The sequence below is a fragment of the Macaca thibetana genome, chromosome 6 (genome assembly GCF_024542745.1).
Source record: "Macaca thibetana thibetana isolate TM-01 chromosome 6, ASM2454274v1, whole genome shotgun sequence".
In the NCBI taxonomy this organism is placed as follows: domain Eukaryota; kingdom Metazoa; phylum Chordata; class Mammalia; order Primates; family Cercopithecidae; genus Macaca; species Macaca thibetana.
In genome coordinates, this window is record NC_065583.1 from 118,360,369 (window position 1) to 118,372,306 (window position 11,938).

Below are 11,938 nucleotides of genomic sequence, written 5' to 3' on the forward strand. Positions count from 1 at the left end.
AACTTTTCCGCCAACCTTCTTGATGACAAGCTTCTCTCCCTTGAGTCATGCACATTCATCTCAGAGGCCAGAGAGGAGAGGTTTTCATATCAAGGCAAAGGGTACCTAGTAAGAAGCTATAGAAGAGGTGCTGAGCTGGGGTACAGATGAGAACTAGAGAAGGTATCTTCCAACAAAAGGTGATTCTCACCAGGGCCTTAAAGGTCCTATGTTAAGAAAAAAATGGTGTGCGTTTCTTCAGGCAGGTGCAAGATGATAATCTGGAGACTAGCAGAGGGAGCTCAGAGTCAAGTTAGTAAGCCAGAAAAGGCAGGAAATAGAGTGACCCAGAAAAATTGTTAAAGAAAAAAGTGTTGTGAACCTGAGGCTCTTAAAGATATATCAAAGCCTGGCTAAAAATAATTTATTAATTAGTTCATGTAAGCTCATGCTATAAAATTCTAAAGGTAAAAGTGGAAAGTTAAGTCTCTCTTCTACCCCTGTATCTTAACCAAGCAGATCTTCTCCTTAAAGAAACAATTTCTTGTCATTTCTTGTCATTATTAACAATTTCTTGTATATTCTTTCGAAGATAACCTATGCATCTATAAGCATATGTCTATCATCATCCCCACTACATAAATGGAAGCATACTGTACACATTGTTCTGACTTGCTTTTTCTTCACTTAAGATATCTTGGAAACTATTCAATAGCTCTATCTAATTATTTACAATTAAATATATTTATACTGTTGTCATTTACCTGCTTTAAAAATATCATTTGACCTCCAGCTCTAAAATACTTGGAAATTAATGTGTTTGCCTTTCCTTAACCCTCTAGAACCTCACATTGTGGTGAAATTTATAACTTCTACATTGAAAGAGCATATGACACTTACATGCTGTATTACAACCATAATTTCCACAGGTGTTTTAATTCTTAGTCCTGCAGTTGAATGGGTTCGATGGTCACCACCATTCCTTTGGCAAAGGTTCTCCACTGATCTCTTAGTCAACTAAAATTTGCCTTTCTGTAGTTTCTTCAAAAAGTGGTTGACAGAGTTGCTGGTCTTGCATATTTGAAAATGCTTGTCTTCTGCTTTTATATGTGACCAACATGTTTACTGGGTATAAAATTCTTAGATTCCTCACATTTTCTTTACATGATTTAGAAAAGTGTTGATTATTGCTGTGGAGACATTTAATATCAACCTGATATTATTCTTTGTATACACAATTTTTCCTCTTTGTTAAGATGCTCATAAGATTATTTATCTTTGAATTTTTGTTACTGTATTATGATTTGATTCTTAGCATGCCCATTTTTCTTGGGACATGGCATGTCTTCATAGTACAAATTCAAATCTTCATTTGTTTCTGCTAATATTCTTGAGTAATATCTTTCAGTATTCTCTTTTAGTTGCTTCATTCTTTTCTACAGGGATACTATTTATGGATCTCAGTGAAGTGACATCCCAGCTATTATTTTCACATTTCTTGTCAAACTCTTCTTCATTTCCAAGTCATTTCACTTGCTTTCCAAGCCTTTCCTTCATGTCCTTCTTTTATTTTCATCAGTGTTTATTCCCTTGTGTGCTTATTTCAATGTGGCCTTCATTTCTCTGTATCCTCCCACCTGGCTCTCCCAGCTTCTTGGTAATGTAACATGGTAGCTAAAAGTGAAAGCTCTGAAGTCCAGGTTACCAGAATGCAACCCTGGTCAAGTTATTTGATTTTTGATACTTCATCTTTAAAATGAGTAAAATGAGACATCTACTGAATAGGGCTGTTGTAAGGATTGATGAGTTAATACATACTAAAAAGTAATGGTTTTTGCCGTTACTTTTAATGGCAAAAACAGCAATTACTTTTGCACCAACCTAATAAACATACTCTGAACCATAATGGACACAATTTAAGTTGTGTTTGTGAATTAACAAAAGGAGATTAATAAAAATAATAATGATAATAATAATGACTGAGCTCTTTTTCCCTGAGCTTTTATGTCTCTGCTTTGAGATCCTAGGTTAATGTGTAACATTTTAAAAATTCATTCATTTTTGAAAATAGGGTCATGATTTTTATGTGCTTGGCAGCCGCATTTTTCTGGTGCCTGATTTTTATCTTTTTTTTTTTTTTTTTTTTTTTTGTAACACGTTTGTGTAGATCCTGTGCTGATGATTTTTTTTATTATTATTATTTCTTATCTTGCAGTGAGGTTTGTTCTCCCTGGACAAGGCTTTTGCAAGCAATTCCTATGGGACAGGCCAGCCTGGGTTTCAGACCAGTGGAAATTCTCTCTGGAATCAGAATTGTGTATGTGGGTGAGTTATTTTTTCCTTCACAGAAATCAACACTTACAAGGCTGTGTAGCATTTGGAGTCTTTCCCATCCTGTTCAACACACTATGGTCTTTAAGGATGATTTATGTGTACTCCTCATTCGACCTCCCATCTCTTCCACTTGCTGGTATCATGCAGGGGCCAGAGAAGATCCTACCACCCACTGATGTACCCCGTTGCCACAGATTCAGACAAAGGAGGGGTAGTTGTGCCCTCTGGAATGTGGAATATGATGATGGAGTGAGAGTTTCTGTTTCTTGATTTCCTTCTTTACTTATTGTAGGGTTGTGGCTTTCATGGATTGCAAAAGGAGAAGGAAGAGCCCTAAAAATTCAACAGCATTTGTGAGGTCAGACCCCATAACACAGCCATGTTGAGGGAGGAAAGCCTCAGAGGACTAAGGAGTAATTGAAAAGCCTATGACGTTGGTAAAGCCACGTGCCCACCTCACCATGGTTTTACATAATCATTCAGAAATCCAGATCCTGCTCTGGGTAGAATAAAGCATTTCTATCACATCATACAATCTCTTTATAAGGCTTAGATGCTTCACAATCATTACAGTCTCTTCCACAGCTTTTATTTATTTATTTTTAGAGATTGGGTCACTCCATTGCCCAGGCTGGAATGCAGTGGCACGATCATAGCTCGCTGCCCCCTTGAACTCCTGTGTTCTAGTCATCCTTTCACTTCAGCCTCCCAAGTAGCCAGGACTACAGGCACACACCACCATGCCTGTAGGGACAGGGTGTCACTATGTTGCCCAGGCCGGTCTTGAACTCCTGGCCTCATGCAATCCTATCACCTCAGCCTCCCAAAGTCCTGGGATATAGGCATGCACTATAGCACCTGGTTGTCATAGCTTTAACTGCAGAACAAAGATGAAACAGATTATTTGTTTCAGTAACTTATTGTTGAGTGGTTATATTTACTCCCTGACCAATAGGTATAGAGCCTTTCTCCTCTTGAAGTTACCACAACCAGAAGCACCAACTGACTGGGTAATCGTGAAAGGTGGATATTTAAAGTGTCTCCTTAAAAAAAAAAAAAAAAAAAAAGTAGCAGCATCTGAGGGTTTGTCAGGTTCTTTACTGCATTCAAGCAGTAATATGGTTTGGCTCTGTGTCCCCACCCAATCTCATCTCAAATCGTAATCCTCATGTGTTGAAGGAGGGACCTGGTGGGAGATGACTGAATCACGGGAGTGGTTTCCCACATGCTGTTACCATGATAGTGAGTTGGTTTAAAGTCTGCGGCAGTTTCCTCCTCACTCTGTCTCCTGCCACCATGTAAGAAGGTGCTTGCTTCTCTTTCTCTTCACCTTCTGCCATTATTGTAAGTTTCCTGAGGCCTCCTCAGCCATGCAGAACTATGAGTCAATTAAGTTACTTTGTTTACCCAGTTTCACGTAGTTCTTTTTAGCAGCATGAAAATGGACAAATACAGAAAATTGGTACCAGGATAGTGGGGTACTGCTACAAAGATAACCTGACAATGTGGAAGTGGCTTTGGAACTGGGTAACGGGGAGAGGATGGAACAGTTTGCAGGGCTCAGGAGAAGACAGGAAGATGTGGGAAAGCTTGGAACTTCCTAGAGACTTGTAGAATGGTTTTGACCAAAAATAGTGATAGTGATAGGGACAGTGAATTCCAGGCTGAGGTGGTCTCCGATGGAGATGCGAAACTTATTGGGAACCGGAGCAAAAGTACTCTTGTTATACTTTAGCAAAGAGACTGGTGGCATTTTGCCCCTGCTCTAGAGATCTGTGGAACTTTGAACTAGACAGAGATGACTTAGGGTATCTGGTAGAAAAAATTTCTAAGCAGCAAAATATTAAAGATGTGACCCGGCTTTTTCTAAAAGCATACAGTCATATACGTTCACAAAGAGATAATCCAAAATTGCAACTTATGTTTAAAAGGGAAGCAGAACATAAAAGTTTGGAAAATTTGCAGCCTAACCATGTGGTAGAAAAGGAAAACTCATTTTCTGGCGAGAAATTCAAGCCAGCTGCAGACATTTGCATAAGAACAAGGAATTGAATGTTAGTAGCTGAAACAATGGAGACAATGTCTCCAGGGCATTCCAAAGATCTTCATGGAAGCTCCCCTCATCACAGGCCTGGAGAACTAGGAGGGAAAAATGGTTTCGTGGCCGAGGCCACATGAAACAACACAATCAAAATCTATCAAAATACCAACATTATTCTTCACAAAATTAGATAAAACAATCCCAAAATTCATACGGAACTTAAAAAGGGCCCAAATAGCCAAAGCGATCCTGAGCAAAAAGAACAAAGCTGGAAGCATCATGTTACCTGACTTCAAATTATACTACACCCTCTTCAACAAGTGGTGCTGGGACAATTGTATGATCACATGCAGAAGAATTAAACTGGACTGCTGTCTCTCACCACATATAAAAATCAACCAAAATGGATTAAAGACTTAAACATAAGACCCAAAACTATAAAAGCACTGAAGAAAACCTACAAAAAACTTTCCTGGACATTGGTCTAGGCAAAGAATTTATGACTGAGACCTCAAAAGCACAGGCAACAAAAACAAAATCACACAAATGAAACTATATTAAACTAAAAAGCTTCTGTACAGCAAAGAAACAATCAACAGACTGAAAAGACAACCTGCTGAATGGCAGAAAATATTTGCAAACTATGTATCCAAAAGGGAACTAATATCCAGAATAAACCAGGAACTCAAGCAACTAAACAGAAAAATAAAATGAATCAAATAATCCCATTAAAAGTGGGCAAAGGATATGAATAGACATTTCTCAAAAGAAGACATACCAATGACCACTAGGTATATGTAAAAAATGCTCAACATCACTAATCATCAGAGAAATGCAAATCAAAACCACAATGAGCTATCATCTTACCCTAGTCAGAACTGTTATTATTAAAATGACAAAGTATAATAGATGTTGGTGAAGATGCAAAGGGCAACTCTTAGACACTGTTGGTGAGAATGTAAACTAGTATAGCCACTATGGAAAACAGTATGGACATTTCTTTAAAAACTCAAAGTAGAATTACCATTTGATCCAGCAATCCCACTATTGGTAATCTACCCAAAGGAAAAGAAGTCAATATATCAAATGAATACACGCACTCATATGTGTATTGCAGTGTTATTCATAATAGCAAATATATGGATCAACCTTAGTGTTCATCAACAAAAGAACAGATGAGAAAAATATGGTACATGATGAAATACTATTCAGCCATAAAAAAAAAAAACAATGAAATCATGCCATTTGCAGCAACATAGCTGGAACTGGGAGGCAGTATCTTAAGTGAAATAGGCCAGGCACAAAAAGACAAATATCGCATGTTCTTCTCACATATATGTGGGACCTAAAACATCTGATCACATGAAGGTAGAGAGTGGAGAGAGAGATAACAGAGACTAGCAAGGGTGAGTGTGGGGGATGGGAGAGGAAAAGTGGGTAAAAAGGTGCAAACCTTCAGTTAGAAGGAATACATTCAATATTTGATAGAAGAGTAGGGTGACTATATGAAACAAAATTGTTTTGTACTAGGGTGACAGGCCTTAAATACCCTGACTTGATCCTTACACATTATATACATGTAACACAGTTTATCATGTACTCTATAAATTTATACAAATAAAAAAATGCATTTTTAAATTATGGTATTTTCAACTTACAATGGGTTTATCAGGATGGGACCCCCTTATAGGTCAAGGAAGCCATCTTTACAGGAGGCCACTTTCTCTACCTAGGTCCTGGTGAACAGTAAGACCAAGGCCCACCAGAAAGGCCTCGGAAGGAACAAACCACTGCTCAAAGACATTGCCTTTATAAAGCATGTGGTGGAATTTCGGGGCTGCCAGACAAACTGATCAGAGAAAGAGGCACTTGAGAAGGTCATTGAGATAGAGAGAAATGCAGCACCCCCACTTCAATTTCACCTGAACCACTGGCAGGATACTCATGAAAACCCAGTGGGACCTGAAGGGCAAGATGACCTTGAGCGTGAATTCTCTGCCTAGCAGTTTATGGAAATGTTTTTCACACATCATCGTCGGTTCTGAGTCCCCCAAATCTCCTAGAATGACAGCAATCAAAATTGATTTGGGGAATTTCATCCACAAATTAAATGTGCTGCTTCCCAATATGGAAGCTCAGTGGCTTTGTCTCACCACCAGTGAGGGAACCTGAGGGTTTGAGGTATGACGTGTAAAGGACAAAAAGGCATTTGATCATCAGGAACAATTGAATGGTTTAAAAGTGGATGCAAGTGCATTTCCAGCTCTGAGAGCCATCTGAAACAATTTGGGCTGCTTACTTACTATGATTTTAGGAAGGCTCGTGTCTCACAAGGTTACAGTGTCTTCTCCAATATATTCCCATTTGTTCTTTTTAGGTGCTGTGTATATGGGATAATGTATTGATTGCCAGAGGAAGCCACCCGTCTAAAAGTTTGTTCCAAGAGAACTCTTTCGCAGAATGTTTTTTGGTTTCTACCCATGGTTGTTACGAAGAGGAAGCTCCGTCAGTATCCAGCCTCTAGGTATTCCCTCATTGTTACATGCAGCATTTCAGTGCAGCAGCACTCCCTGCCCATGATGGCAAATGCTGCTTCTCTGCCTGGCATGAGGGAATCACAAAGGGAGAAGCGCTCCTGTGAAGGATTGCTGGCAGAGAAGAAGCAGGATTTGACGTTGGGGGCTGAGATCTGGCTTTGCCCAGAGCCCAGCCTCCAAGCCTACTTTTTCCAGTCCATCTTATTGCATAATCAACCCTTTATGTAACTCGTGGGAATATTGGATGTGAGGACAAAATAAAAATGAGTTTTAAAACTGTGCTTCCTTATACAGATTCCTGCATCCCCTACTAAGTGTCAAAAATCACTAAGTCTGGGGTTGGGTCCAGGAATTAGTTAACATAGGTAGTCCATGAACCATGCTCTGATAAACACTGCTATACTAGGTGACTCAAATATTAAGGAGATTAAAATGTATTTTGTTACATGAAAAACTCCCTTCCATTATTTGCTGCTAACCAGTGGCTGGGATGCAGATGACAGCATCTGGATTAGTCAACTTGGACCCAGAGATGGAAAATGTGGATGTGCTCTGGACTGCCTATCTTGGCACCGTGAGGTGAGCTATTAAGCTTCTATTTGATTTCAAACACCTATATACAGACATACAGACAAGCGAACACCTATATACAGACATACAGTACATAAAATTGGGTTTCCTTGATTCAGGTGAGGATATCCAATTGATCACATCATGTTGTTCTGTTGATCAAAAATGCAAAAATTCAGATAGTTCTTCAAGAGTTCCAACCACCTTGTTGCTTTGCCCGTTTTAAAATTCATTTTGGCAATCTTTTTGAAGGTCAGAGCTATGTCTTGTATTTCTTTGGATCCTCTATGGCACTAAGAGCATAGTAAGTGCTCAAAAACACAATAATTAGTCCACAAGAAGCAGTAGAGCACGATCACTTATGAGTGTGATTTGGAGCCAGTTTCTTGGGTTTGAATATGCCACTTATTAGCTGTGTGACTCTGGCAACTTGTGTCTCAGTTTCTTAGTTCCTTTGTTGGTAAAATAAGGAAAATAAATACCTGCCTCCTAGGATTGCTGTGAAGAGCAAACGAGTTAATCTATATAAAATACATAGAAACAGGGTCTGGCACATAGTAAGTGTAAAATGTGGTTGCCATAACTATTATGATGATGGTTATTATGGTGATAACCAAAACCATATTACAGGTCCACTATAATGCTAGCACTGGTGCCTAACAGCCTTTCAGTGTCTGTGGATGTGCATAGTGCACTATTCTAAAATGGAACCAATGTTCAAACCACTCTGAAGGACATTTCATCTCTTCCACCTTTTGTGTTACTTAAAGGAACATATTTACAAGGCAGCAGCCGATTTAAAAACCATCCGAGGAGGAAAAGCAAAATTCTTTTGTACATGCCTATGTTTGAAGGACCTGCATCCTTCAAGTTAGAATTTATCAGAGGAGCCAATTATTTTTTTCCGAATGTGAATACACACAGTGAAATAGGGCAATTTCTTTCAAAAAGCATCATTTTTTTTTCCTTCATGCTTCTGCCTTGAGTAGGAAGTGTTTCTAGTTTGGCTCTGAGTGCAAAGGGAAGAGGAAAGAGGCTGTTTTCTTCCTTGCCTATTTTAAAACTGGGTTCCCTGTGCAGCAGCAATTCACCCCATCACAGCCCAACCTTTTATACAGAGGGGGTCTGGTGTCACCAGACCTATGAACGTAAATCGCCATAACGCACTTCAAGTGTTACAGTTTATGAAGATGTTTAGAAAGTAATGCTTTTCATTTTGCTGCCCTTTCAACCTTTCTGTGTGCTTGAAAACTTCAGAATAAAAAGTTGGGAAAAGAAAAAAAAGAAAAAAAGAAAAATAGAGAGGAAGAGGGACTATTGACTCCTAACTTTTAAGCAACCAAGATCTCCAAAATGTAAAAAATATGAAATTCTTGCCAAATGACAGCACAGAGTAGAAGTTCAAAATATTCACAAGGCAGTTATATTTGTAAGGCTGCCCATCAGTAGGTTGTTATTGTTCCTGGCACAGAGGACACAAAATGATGATTGCACAGCTGAAAATAAATCTCTCTTCTCTGGAATCCCACATCTCAGCAAGTAGGGGCTCTCTGCTTGGCCATATCTTTGCTCTCTGACCCTCCCCTTTATGTCTGGGGCTAAGCCGTGATGGAGTCTTCTCTGGGATTTTCCAAACTAGAACTCAGACGAGACAGTCCTTCTCTGATGGAGAAACCATGAGATGGGAGGATGAGAGGCTTGTTTTCTATCTGTGGAGAAACTATTTTATGAGAATAAAGTCAATATGCAGAGAACAAAGAAGAAGGGCTCAGTGGACCGAGTGCTAGAACGAGCCAGCATTTAAAGGCCAGGAAAATCAGGAAGGACTAGCAAAGGTTTACATCAGTAAGAATTCAATGGAGGAAATGAGTATTTCCAGGACTCTCAATTTTCTATCAAATCTCTTCACTCACACCTTGTCTCATGGTTTTATATACATTTTAAAACCAGACTCCCAAATGTTTATATCTAGCCCTGAGCTTTATTCTGAAGTAACTCCTATTTGACATCTCCACATGGGTATCTTACAGGTATCTCAAATTCAGAATGTTCACTACTGAACTCCTGGTCTTCCTCCAAAACGTTTGCTCCCAAAACCTTCTCCATTCCAGTTAATGGCCACTTCTTCCTTCCAGGTGCTCAAGTTTAAATTCCAGGGTCATTTTCGATGCAACCCTTTCTCACATGCTAATGCTCGTATCAGGAAATGACTCAGCTTTCCATGAGATGCAAACTCTTGTCACCATCCTCATTGACCCCACTGGGGCCAAGCACCATCGTTTTTTGCCTGGATTACTGTTAATAGCCTCTTGTCTCTCGGCTTCTCCCTGGCTGTGCTAACCACACAGCAGCCAGCGAACGTCTTCTCATCTCACTTAAAAGTCAGATCATATGATTCCTTTCTCTACTGTAGATCCTTAAAACAAAAAAACAAAAAACCCAGGCTGGGCACTGTGGCTCATGCCTGTAATCCCAGCACTTTGGAAGGCCATGGCGGGCAGACTGCCTGAGGTCAGGGGTTTGAGACCAGTCTGGCCAACATGGTGAAACCCATCTCTACTAAAAATACAAAAAACTTAGCTAGGCGTGGTGGCGGGCACCTGTAATCCCAGCTACTCAGGAGGATGAGGAAGGTCGCACTCTAGCCTGGCCGACAAGAGCAAAACTATGTCTAAAAAAAATAAAAATAAAAATAAAACAAAAACCCACAGAAGAAAAATCTTTGCCATGACCTGCAAGTTAGGAGCTGAACGCTCCTGCTCTTCAGCCCAGCCTCCTCTCTCTCCGCCCACCTCACCACCTCCCACCCCATTCTGCCCCAGCCAGTCCCTTTGCTGGCTGTTCTGACTAGGCTGGCACATTTTCACACGTCCTCCTTGGGGTCTTAGCACTTCCTGCTCCTTCTGCCTCAAACATACATCTGCCCAGGCACGTACAGGACCAGCTCCCTCACTTCCCTTAGGCATCTGTGGGGACGTCACATCAGCAAGGTCTTCCAGAATCATTCCACCTCAAATCACACCCCTTCCCCCTGCCTTTCTCTACAACACATATCACCAGTTAATACTTCTAATACATTTTTGTATGTGTCCCTCTCACTAAAATTTTGATCCATAAGAGGACATTTTGCTTTCTTCATTGTCTTTTTAGCGTTAGAACCATGCCTATTGCAGGATAGGCTCACAGAAAAACGTTCACTGAAGAATCCAATACATTTCTTCTTTTGCTCAAGCTAGATTGAACTAGTCCAGTTACCAACTGGTGTTAACAGTTCTTAAATTTTACCTCAGTCAGAGAACACCACACACTGGGGCCTGTCGGGGGAAGTGGGTGCTGGGGATAGGGAGAGCAGGACAAATAACTAATGCATCCAGGGCTTAATAGCTAGATGACAAGTTGATGGGTACAGCTAACCACCATGGCACACGTTTACCTATGTAACAAACCTGCACATCCTGCACATGTATCCTGGAACATAAAATAAAATTAAATAAGAATTAAATAAAAATTTTACCTCACACATTTATTAAAATTAAAATTAAAATTAAAATCAGGTTACTTAATTTTTTTCCTACATTTTCCCATCTTCTCACTGACCTTTAATTTCTGAACCAGCTGCAATTTAACAACTTTTTCAGCAATTTAGAAAAAGTTCAGTTCTCCTTTGCCGCTACATTGTACTACTGTAATATTGTGACTATAGTGACTTCAGTCAAGTTTTATTCAGCTTATTAATATTTGAAAGTTATGAAACATTCATTTTCTCCCTGAAAGTATAGCCCCTACTCTCAAATGAAATCACAAATCAAGAGCCAAGAAATGCAGAATTCCAGTCCAGGCCCCAATTAGGAACACATTATCTTGCCTTTGAATTATCCAAGCTTGTCACTTCTATTTCTCATTTCTGCTGTTCCAGTTTTAACAGTCTCAGAAGTCTTTCTAGCACCAGCCTATTGGAAGGTAAGAAAACATGTACATACAAATCAAATCAGTTTTGTCTACTTGACCATAGTTGTAAAAATGGAGTTGAAGGCATGGTGGGTCAGAAACGTTGGCTAAAACGGGGGTGGGCAAGTCATCCAAGATCATGTGTATGTCATCCTTGGTCTCCAAGTGTATTCTAAAAGCTCATGATAGTTCTAAGATCTCTCTGCAAAAATGGCCAATTAACACAGAACAATTTCCATCAGGGAACATCTCAAAGTCTTAACTATTAGAAGTCACCTTTCTTCTTCCTTTGATGCCATCTTTCCGAACTGTATTGCAGTCTACTTCATTGTGAAGTGTCCCAGCGTTTTAGTAGACCCACATAAACTGTATTTGCCCTTAGGCAATGTCAGCTTTCAAAAAAGTAAGAATAAACTTACAAAAAAGAATCAACCTTCAAATCACTTTATGGTTTTTATTTTTATTTCTACTTAGCATTAATGGGATTTTAAATGTCACTATGGATTCATTTACTTTAACTTCCACCTAT